The following is a 20,935-nucleotide window of genomic DNA, read 5'->3' as shown; positions in this document are numbered from 1 at the left end:
TTTGGTCTAGAAAATTAGCACAGTATGCAAGTACTGTGATGATCCTTTTTCGATGGTCGATCAAATACCTCCTTCTTGATTTAGACTCTTCCAAAGATGAGAAGTAGGAGAAGGATTTTTAGATGTGAGACACTCTCAGAAAACTCATAGATGGAGGAAGGAAAGAGGTGAACACAGCAACCCTAGAAGAACACCCTCTTCTTCTTCTCTTTGCTCTAACCAAGACACTTAGTTTTGTGTCTATTATATCTCTATGCCCTAAAACTCTTTCTCCCTGATTTTTACATGCCCTAAAGGACTCTCAATGCTCTATAATCTATAAAATTTTAAGAAGAAATTTATTTTAAATAAAGAGATATGAAGAATCCTTGTCCAGGTCAAATATCTAGTCAAGAAAAATCCAAACAGGGCAACACAAGTGGTGCCCAACTCCTGGGTGCTCTCTCTTTCTTTTTCTACCATGGACCATCAGCAAAGGGTGCACAATATGTGCCATAAAATTCATAAAAATCTCAAAAAAAAATTAGATAAAATCAGTGCCATAAGGAAAGAGTTTTGGTTTCCTAAAATTCTATCTCATAGAATTTGAAATCCAAACTAATTCCTACTTTGACTTGGTCTACAACCATATTCTATGTAAGAGAGAAAGAGTAGAAAGCTTTGGGCATGTGTGAAGGCCTGGGAGAGAAGGTTTTGTCATACAAAATAAGAGAGAGTGGGTGTGGGGGGCTAAGGTGGCGCAAGGTGGAATCCTAGTCCTATTAGGATTCAATTTATGACTTGTTCAAATTTGATTTCTCAAACCAAATCAAACCAAAATCAAATCAACCCAATTAAAATAGATCTTAATCAAATAAAAAATTTAATTTAATCAGATTAAATTAGATTTAAATTAGATTTAATTTTTTAATCGAATTAGAAATTAGGTTGACCCAAGTCCTAATTGAACTAGGACTAGTTTTTCCTTACACTTGACTTATCCAATAAACCAATTGGACTTGATCCAATCAAGCCCAAACCAAATCTAATCATATCATATTCAATTAAACTTAATCTCAACCCATTGGGTTAATCAAATTAAGTTAATTAACAGTCGAATTGCTAATCGATCCTCCTACAACACTTGCATTAGGTTAAATGTGAATCGTATTGATCGTTTAACCCTAGAACGATTCTTAATCGTTGATCAACCATCCGATCGAATCATGAACTCTAATGTGTGTGACCTCATAGATCCGAACCTAAGTCGATAGCAAAGAAATAAATTTTTATACCAATCGAAGTGACCATCTAGCAATGGTACCCGATGATCAGATAGGTCGAATGTGTAGAACAACATCCTTAGAACCTATGTGGATATAGTTTCCATATAATTCATCCCCTTGACCAAAATGCTCATAGGATACCTCAGAGTTCAATAGTTAATTTTGATCAGGTTATCCACATTGTATTTTAAAATATCAAATCCATCTGATGGATTATCCTGGCCAAAGTTTTGCTAAATTGAAATACAGCGACTCATTCTTCTCCAACTCTTGGAGTGGTCAATCCCATCTTGATCACACTCTCACTTCATAAGTATTTGACTGTGCCCAGAAGCCTTCCGTCACTAAATTAAAAATTTAGTTAGTCCAGTACCAAAGCACAGTGAGTTGCTTGCAAGTCACTAAGGCGATCTCAGGTCTAAGGGACACTTATACCTATATCCCATCAGAGACATTCTCGATAGTAGAATACTCTGGAGTTGGTCACGTTCAATAATGATGTACCCTTATATCTCATCTATATGCTATACGAGTGTCTCCACACTTCTTGATTAAGAGAACAACCAATCCATATGGCCTACAGCGACCGATGCTCGATAGAAGCTGTCATCCTTATTAACAGCTTATCATTTCATCGTAAACAGTTTTAAAGACTAATCGATAAATTCTCTCTTTATCAAATCTAAATAGTCCTAAGGACTTCATCACAACAATGGAGTTCATTAGAAGATGAAAACTTATGATGAAAATATCAAAAATATATTTTATTTATTAAGAAATCAATTATAATATAAGGTTGTTCAACCGTCAACAGGTTGATGATTGGCTTTTGGGACATATTTTCCAACAACTCTCACTTGTCCTAAAGCCACTCGGCACCGTATCTAAAACCCATCTTCGACTTGTGGTTGTCGAACTCCATTATCGCTAGGGCTTTAGTGAAGAGGTCAGTCAGGTTCTCCTTTTCATTGATCTTCTGAAGATCGATGTCACCTCGATCCATGATTTCCTAGACCAGGTGGAAGCGGTGCAAAATGTACTTCATTCATTGGTGTGCTTTGGATTCCTTTGCCTGAGCTATAGCACCAGTGCTGTCGCAGTAGAGCAGGATTGGACCATCGAGGGAGGGTGCTACTCCGAGCTCGATGATGAATTTTCTTAGCCACAAAGCTTCCTTTGTGGCATCCGATGCTGCTATGTACTCCGCCTCACAAACAGAGTCTGCCACAGTATGCTGCTTGAAACTCTTCCGACAGATGGCTTCACCTTTCAGAGTAAAGATATAACCCGACACGCTTCTACTGTCATCATGGTCAGATTGAAAGCTGAAGTCTGTGAACCCCACAAGTTTTAGATCTGACTCGCCATAAACCAACCATTGGTCCTTAGTATTTCTCAAATACTTAAGGATGGCTTTAACCACTTTTCAGTGGTTTTCTCCAGTATCAGATTGGTATCTACTCACTACTCCTAGTGAGTATGCCACATCTGACCTTGTACATGTCATGACGTACATGATAGATCCCACGGCTGAAGCATATGGGACTCTACTCATATGCTCTCTCTCTTCAGGAGTTATCGGACAATCCTTCTTAGAGAGAGAAATTTCATGGCCTATCGGTAGATAGCCCTTCTTGAAATTCTCCTTACTGAATCTCTTCAGCACAATGTCTATGTACATGGATTGGGATAACCGAAGCATCCTTTTAGATCTATCCCTATAGATCTTCATCCCTAGGATGTAGGATGCGTCACCCAAGTCCTTCATGGAGAACTGTGATGACAACCAAATTTTTATTCCCTATAGTGCGGGGATGTCATTCCTGATTAAGAGAATGTCATCCTCGTACAAGACAAGGAATACCACAACTGGACCATTTACCCATTTGCTTATTTATAGATGCAGGGCTCTTCTCCATTCTAAACGAAGTCATACGTTTTGATCACCTTCTCAAAATGCATGTTCCAACTCTGAGAAGCTTGCTTCAATCCATAAATGGATCTCTGAAATTTGCACACCTTAACTCATCTATGAATGTAAACCCCTCAGGTTGTATCATATACACCTCTTCGATCAGCTCTCCATTCAGAAAAGCTGTCTTTACATCCATCTGTCAGATCTCATAATCCAGATGGGTAGCTATTGCAAGTATTATCTGAATGGATTTGAGCATTGCCATAGGAGAGAACGTCTCGTTATAGTCAATACCATAATGTTGACGATTCTCCTTGGCAACCAGATGGGCTTTAAAGGTCTCCACCTTTCCTTCTACACCCTTCTTCCTTTTGAAGACCAATTTATATCCAATGGGTTTAACCCTTTCAGATGGGTCAACCAATATCTATACATCGTTGACCTTCATAGACTCCATTTCGAATTTCATGGCTTCAAGCCATTTCTCGAAATTAGGTCTCTGCATTGCATCTATATAGATGCTCGGATCCTCATCATTCTCATCGAGTTCGATGGGATCACCATCTTGGATCAAGAAACTATAGTATCTGTCCGGCTGATGCGGTACTCTACTGGATCGCCTTAATGGTGCAGGTACATTGGACTTTAGATCTGATCTAATCAAATCCAACTCAGGTTCAGCTATTGATGTCGGTCCTTCTACCTGTTGAACTTGATCAAGTTCAACCTTAGTGGCAACAGTTCCTTTACCAAGGAATTCCTTTTCTAAAAAGGTTGCCTTAAGGCTGGCGATCACCTTTTGTTCATCAACATGATAGAAAAAATATCCTTTGGTCTCTTTGGGGTACCCTATGAATGTGCATTTATCAGACCTCGGTCCAAGTTTATCTGTAACTAACCGTTTGACATAGGTCGGGCACCCCTAGACCCTAAGGTGTAAAAGTGCTGGCTTACGTCCTGTCCATATCTCATATGGAGTCTTAATTACAGACTTACTTGGGACCCTATTTAACAGATAATAGACTGATTCGAGTGCATATCTCCAGAAGGATATCGGCAAGCTGGCAAAACCCATCATGGATTGGACCATGTCTAATAGAGTACAATTTCTCCTTTCAAACACACCATTATGCTGTGGTGTTCTTGGAGGAGTCCATTGAGAGATAATTCCATTCTCTCCTAGATATGTGAGAATCTCACCAGAAAGGTATTCCTCTCCTCGATCAGATCGAAGAGTTTTAATACTTTTTTTAGTTTATTTTTCTACTTCACTTCAGAATCGTTTGAACATTTCAAATGAATCCAACTTATATTTCATCAGATAGACATATCTATATCTGGATAGATCATCCATGAAAATGATGAAGTAGAAATATCCACCTCTAGCACTTGTGCTCATGGGCCTGCATACATCAGTATGTACTAGGTCCAAGAGCTCAGTAGCTCTCTCACCTTTTTCAGTAAATAGTGATTTGATTATTTTACCAAGAAGACAGGACTCACAGGTTAGAAGTGATTCACAATCACTGATTTCAAGAATTTCCTCTTGAATCAACCTATTTATCCTGTTCTTATTTATATGACCTAGCCTATAGTGCCATAAGTAGATATCTGATACACTATCTAATCTAGGGTGCTTGTCAATAGAATAGACTACGTTAACAAATTGTGATAACATATACACACCATTGTTCAAATATCCACAAAAAATAGTAACACCATTCATAATGATTTTACAAACTTGTTTCTTTATTGAAATTTCATAATCATTTTTGGTCAGAAGGCCTACAGAAATAACATTTAAAAAGAAACTGAGACAGAAATGATAATCATTAAGAACAACAGTATAGGACTCAAATACAAGTTTCAAGATTCCTAATGCTAGAACTGGAACTGGTCGTCCATCTCCAACGTTCAGGAACCTCTCGCCTTGCTCGAATCTCTTACTGATCTGTAACCCCTACAACGAATTGCAAATATGGTAAGGGCTATCGGTATCCAATACCCAGTCAGTTATATCACAAATAGAGAAATTGCAAGGAGTTATCATATAAATATCTTGCCCAGCAATAGCTTGCTTCTTTCTCTTACTGTTCGGATCTATGGAGGCAATGTATTGAGGATAGTTCCTCTTCCAGTGCCCCCGCTTCTTGCAAAAGAAGCATTCAGTTTGACTCTTATCGGGTTTGATCTTTCTGGTCTGGCCCTGCACTGATGTCCCAGCCTGAACTTGCACCTTCTTCACTTTTTTCTTCTTGTTCTTCTTCCCTTTCTTAAAGGATCGAGAACTAGAAGACAAACCTCCCACTAAGTTCACCGACTCCTTGTGGAGTTGGTGATCCTTCTCAAAGTTTTGAAGCAACCCCAGTAACCCGTGGTAGTTTACTTCAGGCTTTGTCATTCTATAATGAGTGAGGAATGGGAGATAAGACTTGGGCAGCGAGTTCAGTATTGCATCTTTTCCAAGTTGCTCATGCAAGGAAAAGTTGAGCTTGCTCAAACACTCCATCAACTCGATCTTGTACAATACATGATCAGTGACAGAGGCACCATCCCGCATTTTGATGTTGAAGATGGCACAACTAGTCTTGTGCCTCTCCACATCATCGGGTGTGCCAAAGACATCCTCCAACACTTGAAGCATGTCCTTTGACTGAGCCATCTCAAATCTGCGATTAAACTCATTGCTCATGGCAGCCAGCATGATGCAGCGCACCATGGTACGATCACTGTGCCACTTCTGGTAAGTGTCTCTGACTGTTCCACGTGCATTGGCAGCTGGCTCCTCAGGTGCAGGATCCGTTATCACATATAAGATCCGTTCATGCTCCAGGACTATCTTCAACTTTTGGTACCAGCTATTGAAGTTGGATCCCACCAAATTTTCATTGTCCAACAATGATCGGAGCGATAGGGAAGTGGCCATATCTGCATAAAAAAAAATCATAACCTAATTAGTAATTGATTCATTAAACTTAAAGATTTAAACTTTAATCAAAAGATTTCTCCCACTATTTTATTCGAATTGGTAGCCTCTACCTCCAATTCGAAAAATTATCCTAATTCTTTAGTGGGTACTAGAATCCACTTAGACTGCACACAAGTCCAACTTTGGTTGGCCAACCCATGTACATCTAAGGATAGGTTTATAACCAATTATTTCTTTAAACAATTTCTAGTAATTTTAATTTTACCCCAGTCCCTAATCAGTAGGCTTTGGCCTCCACTGAAAAGGTCTGGTTAGGTCCAACAATTAACATGACCATACTTGGCCTATCTAGCCAATGAATGATTAGGCCCAACTTTGGTTGGCTAACCTAACCACCATTTAGAAAGATGCAGTCAAAAAATCATATTATGAATGATAATTCCATCAGCCGATAAGCACCAGGCCTTTGGGCCTCCAATGATTATCAAATTGATGGATCCATTATCATCCACTTAATGGGAGGCTATGATCTAGTTATCACCATAACTATTTTATTTTAAGGACCTAATAATTTTAGAGAATTTAATTGATTTAAAGGAGGAGGTTAGATAAACCAGCTTATCATGATCCTCTCACTGGCTCCACCAAGTCAGCTTATAGGAGACCATTAAAAGGGCTGGTCTAGGAGCACCTAAATCAGTCACACTGATTTACCTAGCTGACATGGGTCAACTCGAATAGTCAAGTAATCCAATCAAAATATAATTTCACCAAGAGACCAGGTAAGTTCGATCGGTGGGAGGGTCTGTCAAAGCTTGCCTTAGACACCATCAGAAATGGCCAGGTAAGTGGGCTGCCAATTAAAAACCACCGGTCTGGTTTACCTTAGACACTAACTGGTTTAATTAGTTTCAATTAGATCAACCTAACAGTTCGGGCTAGACCACTTAGCCAAGAATCAAATTCATTTGTTTCTCGTTAAAGACATAGACTTGACCAACTACAACTATTGTAATTGATCTAGAAAATCCTTGACCTAATCTAAGACAACAACTGATTAGATTTAGTCAATTCTCTAATTAAGTCCATCTTTAATCTAATCTTAGGTCTAACCCAATTAATGAACCTAATTCCCACTAACCCATTAACCCAATGTGTTATGGTTTGTGTCTTAGGTTCTTCAATTCACAATCCTAGAACCTAATCAAATAACTTCTTAATTCTCAATTAAGTTTTGGGCTGAGGATTGGAGTTTGGCTTTTCGAAAATAATTTTTATATTTTTAAAATATTTTTATAATATGGTTCTACCAATCAAGTTGCATGTTTGATTCACAATCAAAATGCAAGTGAAATAAGCATGAAACTACTTTAGATATAATCTAAACATGTTCATGTAATTAAAATAATTTTAACTTTAAACTACGCAAATTTTTCAGACAAATATATGATAGTTCCTTGCACAAAAATTATTAACAAAAAGATTTTATTTTAGATTTAAACACCTTTTAAATCTAATAAATTATAAATTTAATCTAGATCACATCTAATAAATTTATGATTAAAGATAGTTTACACAAACTAGGACAATCTTTGCACTGTAAGGGGTAAACCTTACAGCAAGACAACCTACAGTTCGTGACTGATCTAAAAATTTTAATTTTAGATTTAACAATCAGATTATAAATTAGATCTAATTTAAAAAATAATCTAAGTATGTATAAATAATCATGTAATAAACAATCTGGCTCTGATACCAATTGAAGGAACCTGATCTAGGGTTTCAAGGTTAGATCTTGAAACTTTTTCAAGATCAGGCAGTGGAAGACTAAAATAAATCAAAATTTATCTTATAAAATTAGAGAATCTCTAGATGTAAGATTCTATTACATGATTATTATATGGCATTAAATCAAAAATTAAAATATAAAGAGCAAGAACTACATGTTGATCATATCAATATTTTCTATACTACATCTAATGTATGTAAAATATAATAGATCAGATCTATTACCTTACAAATTAGATATTCTAACGTTGCTGATCCAGACTAGAGGATGATGTTGTGAGCCGCACATACGTCCGGCCTCTAGGAGTCATCCACACGAGCCCACGAATCACGATCAAAAGTCCTGATCCAAGAAATCAGCACGGTATGTTAGTACTATGCTGATCCTTCTTTGATGGTCGATCAGATGCCTCTTTCTTTTTGATTTGGACTCTTTCAAAGATGAAAAGTAGGAGAAGGAGTTTTAGATATGAGACACTCTCAAAAAACTCACAGATGGAGGAATAGAAGAGTTGAACACAGCAACCCTAGAAGAAGACCCTCTTCTTCTTCTCTTTGCTCTAACCCAGACACTTAGTTTTGTGTCTATTATATCTCCATGCCCCAAAACTCTTTCTCCCAAATTTTCACATGCCTTAAAGGTTTTTTAATGCTCTATAATTCACAAAAATTTCAAGAAAAAATTTATCTTAAATAAAAAGATATGAAGAATCCTTATCTAGGTCAAATACCTAGTCAAGGAAAATCCAAACAGGGCAAGACAAGTGGTGCCCGACTCTTGGGTACCTCCTCCTTCTTTTTTTACCATGGACTATTAGCAAAGGGTGCATAATATGTGCCATAAAAGTCATAAAAATCTCAAAAAAAATTTGGATAAAATCAGTGTCATAAGGAAAGAGTTTTGGTTTCCTAAAATTCTATCTCATAGAATTTGAAATCCAAACTAATTCCTACTTTGACTTGGTCCACAACCATATTTCAAGTAAGAGAGAAAGAGTGAAAAGCTTTGGGCATGCGTGAAAGTCTAGGAGAGAAGGTTTTATCACACAAAATAAGAGAGAGTGGGCATGGGGGGCTAAGGTGGCGCAAGGTGGAATCTTAGTCTTACTAGGATTCAATCTATGACTTGTTTAAATTTGGTTTCTCAATCCAAATCAAACTAAAACTAAATCAACCCAATTAAAATAGATCTTAACTCAATTAAAAATCTAATTTAATCAGGTTAAATTATATTTAAATCTGATTTAATTTTTAATCGAATTAGAAATTAGGTTAACTCAAGTCCTAATTGAACTAGGACTAGTTTTTCTTTGCACTTGGCTTATCCAATAAACCAATTGGACTTAATCTAATCAAATACAAACCAAATCTAATTCAATCATATTCAATTAGACTTAATTTTAGTCCATTGATTTAATCAAATTAAGTCAATTAGTAGTCAAATTGCTAATTGATCCTCCTGCAACACTTGCACTAAGTTAAATATCAATCGTATTGATCGTTTAACCCTAGAATAATTCTTAATCATTGATCAACCATCCGATCGGATCATGAACTCTAATGTATGTGATCTCATAGATCCAAACCTAAGTCAATAGTATAAAAAAAAATTCTTGTACCAATCGAAGTGACCATCTAGCAATGGTACCCGACGGTCAGATAGGTCGAATGTGTAGAACAACATCCTTAGAACCCATGCGGATATAGTTTTCATATAATTCATCCCCTTGACCAAAATGCTCATAGGACACCATAGACTTTAGCTGTCAATTCTGATCAGGTTGTCCATATTGTATTTCAAAATATCAAATCCATCTGATGGATTACCCTGGCCAAGGTTTTGCTAAATTAAAATACAGCGACTCATTCTTCTCCAACTCTTGGAGTGGTCAATCCCATCTTGATCACACTCTGACTTCGCAAGTACTTGACTGTGCTCAGAAGTCTTCCATCAATGAATTAGAAATTTAGTAAGTCCAGTACCAAAGCACAGTGAATTGCTTGCAAGTCACTGAGGCGATCTCAGATCTAAGGGACACTTATACCTATATCCCATCAAAGATATTCTCGACAGCAGAATGCTCTGAAGTTGGTCACGTTCAATGATGATATACCCTTACATCTCATCTATATGCCATATCAGTGTCTCCACACTCTTTGGTTAAGAGGACAACCAACCTATATGGCCTACAGCGACCTATGCTCGATAGAAGCTATCGTCCTTATAAATAGCCTATCATTTGGTCATGAACAGTTTTAAGGACTCATCGATAAATTCTCTCTTTATCGAATCTAAATAGTCCTAGGGACTTCATCACAACAACAGAGTTCATTAGAAGATGAAAACTTATGACGAAAATATCAAAAATATATTTTATTTATTAATAAATTAATTACAATACAAGATTGCTCAACCGTCAACAGGTTGATGATTGGCTTTTGGGATATATTTTCTAAGTCTTCTGTTGCCTTTTTAAGACACTAATAAATTATTCAGATCGATTAAGGAAACCAATTAAATAATCATATCTTATTAACTTGCCTTAGATACTAATAGATCGATTGATTAGAATTGGTTAGTTCTAACGAATCGAGCTTAAACCAGTGAGCCAAATTAGGTCCTTAGGTTAATCGATTCTACATATAGGATTCAAATGATTTGATCAGTAATAATTGTATGATCATAAATATAATTGATTTGACTCTTATCAATACTTGATTTAGTTTAATCAATTACTTAATTGAGTTAGATCCATATGACTCAAATCAAAAACTTTAAATGCAATCCTATTACATGACCTAATTTATGATTTTTCCATGACCAAAAATCCTCATGCATAAACATAAATTTCAGATTCTAAAATCATATTTCAAATCTAAATTTATTGCATAAAAGTAAGTTTTAAAATATAAAAATAATTTTTAGATTTTAGCATACAAACATATATCAAATATATGCATGTAAAATCAGATCTAAACAAAATTTTAGATCTAAGCATGATATCGTATATCTCATATACTAATCATGGATTATTAAAAGTAAATTTATGATCTAAATGTGCAATCATATATCATATATATGAATCAAAATTAAGATTATATAAAAATTTCAGATTTTATGCATGCATCTATATATCACATGAACATGAACTAGAACTCTTTCTAGATCAAAATTTAGATCTATGCATGTAATTATATATCAACTATATATTCTAAAATTAAATATAAAATCAAATTTTAGATTAGAAGATCCATCTATGAAAGAAGAGTGCCCTATAAGCCAATCACAAGTGTTGCGATGGGACTTTTCTTGATGATTTTCCAACTCATATAATGACATTTATTATTTGAAGTATTGATTCATCATATTAGTTGTATCTTATTATATTTAAGATTATGATGAACTTCAAAGATTAGATTAATGATTTTAAGAGACATGAATGGGTCGTGCTAGTGAGACCTAAAATCCTAAAACTCTAAACTCCTAATCTTAAATATTTCTGATCATAGGAGCATTGAGTCAGAGATCAATATTTCGGATAGACTAGCACATCCTATGTATGCTCGATGGAGAGGATGACAGATCTCATTAGCCACTTATGTGGGATACTAATACAAAGATGTGGGTGCTCATTTGAGAAATGAATCCACTGAATTAACTCGATCAAAGAGAACATCTTATGGAAGCCTTACTTGCATGTCAAAGATGGTTCTCTAAGTGGGAGTTGTGCAAGTGATCTTTAGACTTGAGACCACTATAGAATCTTATGCACATGAACCCATATTTTGGTTCATATCCAGGCATAGCATTAAGATATGTATGGGATGTTCTGGATATGGTGGAGTGTATATAGAGGTTGTGAGTAGGTCAACATGAAATCGATCACTCTTAGTAAGAGAAGATCGCATCCAGTGTATTCTCAATCCTAGATGACTAAGAAAAAGTCTTTTGACCAAAAATAAAAAGAAGATTAGAAAAAGTTTCTAATATTTTTTTATCAGAGTCATCATTGATTAATTGAGAATCGATATGAATATGTATTTGAGTTTGACATGGTTCCATACTCATGAACATATTCAGGGTGCAGGGATGATCGAAGGATTGAATTGCACGGTAACCTATCACTGAAGGATATATTTGATATTTCTATCAAATTTTATATCTTTTGGATAGTTATGATACATTGCTAGATGTTAATCTTAATTTGTAGATTTTTGATCAAATTAAAGAGTTTAATTTGATCGTCAATTAGAAAGGATTCTAATTATTGAGCAAGAGTTAGCTCAATTGGACCTTAATTGATTAGATTAGAATCTAATCAAATTTGGTCAACATGCACCCAGACCTACTGCTGGCTAGATATGGAATTCAATGGGTCACACACATATAAAAATTGGCCAAGAACCCTTTTTGAAGGAACCAGATCTAGGGTTTCAGGGTTAGATCTTGAAACTTTTTCAAGATCAGGCAGCGGAAGACTAAAATAAATCAAAATTTATCTTATAAAATTAGAAAATTCCTAAATCTAAGATCCTATTACATGATTATTATATGGTATTAAATTAAAAATTAAAATATAAAGAGTAAGAACTATATGTTGATCATATCAACATGTTTTTATACTACATCTAATGTATGTAAAATATAATAGATCAAATATATTACCTTGCAAGTTAGACGTTCTAACTTTGCTGATCTAGGATTGAGGATGATGTTGCAAGCCACACATACATCTGACCTCTAGGAGTCATCCACACGAGCCCACAAATCACGATCAAAAGATCTGATCCAGGAAATCAGCACAGTATGCTAGTACTATGCTGATCCTTCTTCGATGGTCGATCAGATGCCTTCTTCTTCTTGATTTAGACTCTTCCAAAGATAAGAAGTAGGAGAAGGAGTTTTAGATATGAGATACTCTCAGAAAACTCACAGATGGAGGAAGAAAAGAGGTGAACTCAGCAACCCAGAAGAAGACCCTCTTTTTCTTCTCTTTTCTCTCACCTAGACATCTAGTTTTGTGTCTACTATATCTCCATGCCCCAACACCCTTTCTCTCTGATTTTCACACACCCCAAAGGTCTCTCAATACTCTATAATTTTTGAAAATTTTAAGAAGAAATTTATCTTAAATAAAGAGATATGAGGAATCTTTGTCTAGGTCAAATACCTAGTCAAGAAAAATCCAAACAGGGCAAGACAAGTGGTGCCCAACTCATGGGTGCCCCCTCCTTCTTTTTCTATCATGAACCACCAGCAAAAGATGCACAATATGTGTCATAAAAGTCATGAAAATATCAAAAAAAATTTGGGTAAAATCAGTGCCATAAGGAAAGAGTTTTGGTTTCCTAAAATTTTATCTCATAGAATTTGAAATCCAAACTAATTCCTACTTTGACTTGGTCCACAACCACATAACATGTAAGAGAAAAAGAGTGGAATACTTTGGGCATGTGTGAAGGCCTGGGAGAGAAGGTTTTGTTATACAAAATAATAGAGAGTGGGTGTGGGGGGCTAAGTTGGCGCAAGGTGGAATCCTAGTCTTACTAGGGTTTAATCTATGACTTGTTCAAATTTGGTTTCTCAAACCAAATCAAACCAAAATCAAATCAATCCAATTAAAATAGATCTTAACCTAATTAAAAATTTAATTTAATTAGATTAAATTAGATTTAAATCTAATTTAATTTTTTTATCAAATTAAAAATTAGGTTGATCCAAGTCCTAATTGAACTAGGACTAATTTTTTCTTGCACTTGGCTTATCCAATAAACCAATTGAACTTGATCCAATCAAGCCCAAACTAAATCTAATTAAATAATATTTAATTAGACTTAATCTCAATCCATTGGCTTAGTCTAATTAAGTCAATTAGCAATCGAATTGCTAATCGATCCTCCTGCAACACTTGCAGTAGGTTAAATGTCAATCGTATTGATCGTTTAACCATAGAACGATTCTTAATCATTGATCAACCATCCGATCGGATCATGAATTCTAATGTGTATGACCTCATAGGTCTAAATCTAAGCTAATAGCATAGGAATAAATTTTTATACCAATCAAAGTGACCATCTAGCAATGGTACCTGACAGTCGGATAGGTCGAATGTGTAGAACAACATCCTTAGAACCCATGCAGATATAGTTTTCATATAATTCAACCCCTTGACCAAAATACTCATAGGACACCTCAGAGTTCAACTGTCAACTCTGATCTGGTTGTCCATATTATATTTCAAAATATCAAATCCATCTGATGGATTAACCTGGCCAAGATTTTGTTAAATTGAAATATAGTGACTCATTCTTCTCCCACTCTTGGAGTGGTCAATCCCATCTTGATCACACTCTGACTTCGCAAGTACTTGACTGTGTCCAGAAGCCTTCCGTCACTGAATTAGAAATTCAGTTAGTCTAGTACCAAAGAATAGTGAGTTGTTTGCAAGTTACTGAGGCGATCTCAGGTCTAAGGGACACTTATACCTATATCCCATCGAAGACATTCTCGATAGTAGAATGCTCTGGAGTTGATCATATTCCATGATGATGTACCCTTACATCTCACCTATATGCCATACCAGTGTCTCTACACTCCTTGGTTAAGAGGATAACCAACCCATATGGCCTATAGCGACCTATGCTCGATAGAAGCTGTCATCCTTATTAATCGCCTATCATTTGGTCGTGAACAGTTTTAAAGACTAATCGATAAATCCTCTCTTTATCGAACCTAAATAGTCTTAGGGACTTCATCACAACAACGGAGTTCATTAGAAGATGAAAACTTATGATGAAAATACCAAAAATATATTTTATTTATTAACAAATCAATTACAATACAAGGTTGCTCAACTGTCAACAGGTTGATGATTGACTTTTGGGATATATTTTCTAACAACTCCCACTTGTCCTAAAGCCACTCGGCACAGTATCTAATACCCATCTTCGACTTGTGATTGTCAAACTTTTTTTATAGCCAGGGCTTTAGTGAAGGGGTCGGTCAGATTCTTCTTTCCATCAATCTTCTGAAGGTCGACATCACCTCGATCCATGATCTTCCAGATTAGGTGGAAGCGGTGCAAAATGTGCTTCATCCGCTGTTGTGCTTTGGATTCCTTCTCCTGAGCTATGGTACCAGTGTTGTCGCAGTAGAGCAGGATCGGACCATCGAGAGAAGATGCTACTCCGAGCTCGATAATGAATTTTCTCAGCCACATAGCTTCCTTCATGGCATCCGATGCTGCGATGTACTCCGCCACACAAATAGAGTCTGCCACAGTATGCTGCTTGAAACTCTTCCAGCAGATGGCTCTACCATTCAAAGTAAAGATATAACCCGATATGCTTCTGCTGTCATCATGGTCAGATTGAAAGCTGGAGTCTGTGAACCCCACAAGTTTTAGATCTGACTCGCCATAAACCAACCATTGATCCTTAGTATTTCTCAAATACTTAAGGATGGCTTTAACCACTTTCCAGTGGTTTTCTCCAGGATTAGATTGATATCTACTCACTACTCTTAGTGAGTATGCCACATCTGGCCTTGTACATGTCATGGTATATATGATAGATCCCATAGCCGAAGTATATGGGATTCTACTCATACGCTCTCTCTCTTCAGGAGTTATCGGACAATCCTTCTTAGAGAGAAAAATTTTATGGCCTATCAGTAGATAGCCCTTCTTGGAATTCTCCATGCTGAACCTCTTTAGTGTAGTATCTATGTACGTGGACTGGGATAACCCAAGCATCCTTTTAGATCTATTCCTATAGATCTTCATCCCTAGGATATAGGATGCTTCACCCAAGTCCTTCATGGAGAACTGCGATGACAACCAAACTTTTATTTCCGGTAGTGCGGGGATGTCATTTTCGATTAAGAGAATATCATCCATGTACAAGACAAAGAATACCACAACTGGACCATTTGCCCATTTATAGATGCAGGGCTCTTCTCTGTTCTTAATGAAGCCATACATTTTGATCACTTTATCAAAACGCATGTTCCAACTCTGAGAAGCTTGCTTCAATCCATAAATGGATCTTTGAAGCTTGCATACCTTAGACTCATCTGTGGATGTAAACCCCTCAGGTTGTATCATATACACCTCTTCGATCAGCTCTCCATTTAGGAAAGCTGTCTTTACATCCATTTGCCAGATCTCATAATCCAGATGGATAGCTATTGCAAGCATTATCCTAATGGATTTGTGCATTGCCATAAGGGAGAATGTCTCATTATAGTCAATACCATAATGTTGACGATATCCCTTGGCAACCAGATGGGCTTTATAGGTCTCCACCTTTCCGTCTGCTCCCCTCTTTCTTTTGAAGACCCATTTACACCCAATGGGTTTAACCCCTTCAAGTGGGTCAACCAATGTCCATACATCATTGACCTTCATGGACTCTATTTTGAATTTCATGGCTTCAAGCCATTTCTCGGAATCAGGTCTCTGCATTGCATCCATATAGATGATCGGATCCTCATCGTTCTCATCGAGTTCGATGGGATCACCATCCCAAACCAAGAAATCATAGTATCTATCCGGCTGATGCGGTACTCTACTAGATCGCTTTAATGGTGCAGGTACATTGGGCTCCAGATCTGATCTAATCAAGTCCGACTCAGGTTCAGCTATTGGTGTCGGTCCTTCTATCTGTTGAACTTCATCAAGTTCAACCTTAGAGGCAATAGTTCCTTCACCAAGGAACTCCTTTTCTAAAAAGGTTGCTTTAAGACTGACGAACATCTTTTGTTCATCAGCATGGTAGAAAAAATATCCTTTGATCTCTTTGGGGTACCCTATGAATGTGCATTTGTCAGACCTAAGTCCTAGTTTATCTGTAACTAACCGTTTGATATAGGCTGGGCACCCTCAGACCCTAAGGTGTGAAAGTGCTGGCTTACGCCCTATCCATATCTCATATGGAGTCTTAATTACAGACTTACTTGAAACCCTATTTAATAGATAACAGACCGATTCGAGTGCATATCCCTAGAAGGATATCGACAAGCTGACAAAATTCATCATGGATCGGACCATGTCTAACAGAGTCTGATTTCTTCTTTCAGATACACCATTATGCTGTGGTGTTCCTGGAGGAGTCCATTGGGAGAGAATCTCATTCTCTCCTAGATATATGAGAAACTCACCAGAAAGGTATTCTCCTCCTCAGTCAGATCGAAGAGTTTTAATACTCTTCCCAGTTTATTTTTCTACTTCACTTCGAAATCGTTTGAACATTTCAAATGAATCCGACTTATGTTTCATCAGATAGACATATCCATATCTGGATAGATCATCTATGAAAGTGATAAAGTAAAAATATCCACCTCTAGCACTTGTGCTCATGGGCCCACATACATCAGTATGTACTAGGCCCAAGAGCTCAGTAGCTCTCTCACCTTTTCCAGTAAAAGGTGACTTGGTCATTTTATCAAGAAGACAAGACTCACAGGTTGGAAGTGATTCACAATCACTAACATCGAGGATTCCCTCTTGAGTCAACCTGTTTATCCTGTTCTTGTTTATATGACCTAGCCTACAGTGCCATAAGTAGATATCTGATACACTATCTAATCTAGGATGCTTGCCAGTAGCATAGACTACGTTAACAGGTTGTGATAATATATACACACCATTGTTCAAATGTCCACAAAATATAATAACACCATTCATAATGATATTACAAATTTATTTCTTTATTAAAATTTTATAATTATTTTTTGACCAGAAGGCCTACGAAATAATATTTTAAAAAAAATTGAGACAGAAATGACAATCATTAAGAACAATGGGATGTGACTCAAATACAAGTTTCAAGATTCCTAATGCTAGAACTGAAACTGGTCTTCCATCTCCAACATTCAGGAACCTCTCATCTTGCTCAAATCTCCTACTGACCGCAACCCCTGCAACGAATTGCAAATATGGTAAGGGCTATCGGTATCCAATACCCAGTCAGTTATATCACAAATAGAGAAATTGCAAGGAGTTATCATATAAATACCTTGCCCAGCAATAGCTTGCTTCTTTCTCTGCCTGTTCGAGTCCAAGGAGGTAATGTACTAAGGACAGTTCTTCTTCTAGTGCACCCACTTCTTGCAAAAGAAGCATTCAGCTTGACTCTTATCGGGCTTGATCTTTCTGGTCTGGTCTTGCACTGATGTTCCAGCCTGAACTTGTACCTTTTTTACTTTTTTCTTCTTATTTTTCTTCCTTTTCTCAAAGGGTCGAGAACCAGAAGATGAACCTCCCACTAAGTTCACCGACTCCTTGTGGAGTTAGTGATCCTTCTCAAAGTTCTGAAGTAACCCTAGTAACCCATGGTAGTTTAGTTCAGGCTTTGTCATTCTATAATGAGTGAGGAATGGGAGATAAGACTTGGGCAGCGAGTTCAGTATTGCATCTTTCCCAAGCTGCTCATGCAAGGGAAAGCCGAGCTTGCTTAAATGCTCCATCAGCTCAATCATGTACAATACATGGTCAGTGACAGAGGCACCATCCCACATTTTGGCGTTGAAGTTGGCACAACTAGTCTTATGCCTCTCCATGTCATCGGGTGTGCCAAAGACATCCTTCAATACTTGAAGTATGTCTTTTGGTTGAGCTGTCTCAAATCTGCAACTGAACTCATTGCTCATGGCAGCCAGCATGATGCAGTGCACCATGGTCCGATCACTGAGCCACTTCTGGTAAGTGTCTCTGACTGTTGCACATGCATTGGCAGCTAGCTCCTCAAGTACAAGATCCATTTTCATATATAGGATCCGTTCATGCTCCCGGACTATCTTCAACTTTCGGTACCAGCTATCGAAGTTGGATCCCATCAACTTATCATTGTCCAACGATGATCGGAGCAATAGGGTTGTGGTCATATCTACACAAAGGAAAATCATAATCTAATTAGTAATTGATTCATTAAACCTAAAGATTTGGACTTTAATCAAAAAGTTTCTCCCACTATTTTATTCAAATTGATAGCCTCTACCTCCAATTCGAGGAATTACCCTAATTTCTTAATGGGTACTAGAATCCACTTAGACTGCACACAAGCCTAACTTTGGTTGGCCAACTCATGTATATCTAAGGATAGGTTCATAACCAATTATTTTTCTAAATAATTTTTAGTAATTTTAATTTTGCCCCAGTCCCTAATCAGTAGGCTTTGGCCTCCACTGAAAAAGTCTGGTTAGGTCCAACAGTTAACAAGACCATACTTGGCCCATCTAGCCAATGAATGATTAGGTCCAACTTTAGTTGGCTAACCTAACCACTATATAGAAAGATGCAGTCAAGAAATCATATTATGAATGACAATTTCATCAGTCGATAAGCACCAAGCCTTTGGGCCTCCAATAATTATCCAACTGATGGACCTATTATCATCTACTTAATGGGAGGCTATGATCTAGTTATCACCATAACTATTTCATTTTAAGGACCTAATAATTTTAGAGGATTTAATTGATTTAGAGAAGGAGGTCAGATGAACCAGCTTATCATAATCCTCCCATTGGCTTCACCAAGTCAGCTTAAGAGAAATCATTAAAAGGGCTGGTCTAGGAGCACCTAAATCAGTCACACTGATTTATCTAGCTGACATGGGTCAGCTCGAATAGTCAAGTGATCCGATCAAAATATAATTTCACCAAGAGGCTAGATAAGTTTGATCGATGGATGGGTTTGCCAAAGCTTGTCTTAGACACCATCAGAAATGGTCAGATAAGTGGGCTACCGATTAAAAATCATCGGTCTGGTTTACCTTAGACACCAACTGGTTTAATTAATTTTGATTAGATCAACCGAACAGTTCATGCTAGACTGCTTAGCCAAGAATCAAGTCCATTTGGTTCTTGTTAAAGACATGGACTTGACCAACTACAGCGATTGTAATCGATCTAGAGAATCCTTGACCTAATCTAAGATAATAATCGATTAGATTTAGTCAATTCTCTAATTAAATACATCTTTAATCTAACCTTAGATCTAACCCAATTAATGGACCTAATTCCCACTAACCCATTAACCCAATGTGTTATGGTTTGTGTCTTAGGTTCTTCAATTCACAATCCTAGAACTTAATCAAATAACTTCTTAATTCTCAATTAAGTTTTGGGCTGAGGGTTGGGGTTCGACTTTTCAAAAATAATTTTCATATTTATAAAATATTTTTACAATATAGTTCTACCAACCAAGTTGCATGTTTGATTCATAATCAAAATGCAAGTGAAATAAGCATGAAATTATTGAAAAATATGTCCCAAAAGCCAATCATCAAACTGTTGATGGTTGAGCAACCAAGTATGGTAATTGATTTGTTAATAAATAAAATATATTTGGTATTTTCATCATAAGCTTTTATCTTCTAATGAACTCCATTGTTATGATGAAGTCCTTAAGACTATTTAGATTCGATAAAGAGAGGATTTATCAATTAGTCCTTAAAACTATTCATGACCAAATGATAGGCTGTTAATAAGGATGACAGCTTCTATCGAGCATAGGTCGCTATAGGCCATATGGGTTGGTTGTCCTCTTAATCAAGAAGTGTGGAGACACTGGTATGGCATACAAGTGAGATGTAAGGATACATCATCATTGAACGTGACCAACTCCAGAGCATTCTGCTGTCGAGAATGTCTCTGATGGGATATAGGTATAAGTATCCCTTGGATCTGAGATCACCTCAGTGACTTGCAAGCAACTCACTGTGCTTTGGTACTGGACTAACTGAATTTCTAATTCAGTGACAAAAGGCTTCTGGGCATAGTCAAATACTTGCGAAGTCAGAGTGTGATCGAGATGGGATTGATCACTCTAAGAGTTGGAGAAGAATGAGTCACTGTATTTCAATTTAGCAAAACCTTGACCAGGGTAATCCATCTGATGGATTTGATATTTTAAAATATAATGTAGACAACCTAATCAGAGTTGACAGTTGAACTCTGAGGTATCCTATGATCATTTTGGTCAAGAGGATGAATTATATAGAAACTATATCCGCATGGGTTCTAAGGATGTTGTTCTA

Source organism: Elaeis guineensis, chromosome 7, assembly GCF_000442705.2.
Source record: "Elaeis guineensis isolate ETL-2024a chromosome 7, EG11, whole genome shotgun sequence".
NCBI lineage: Eukaryota > Viridiplantae > Streptophyta > Magnoliopsida > Arecales > Arecaceae > Elaeis > Elaeis guineensis.
Note: the sequence above shows the minus strand (reverse complement) of the source record.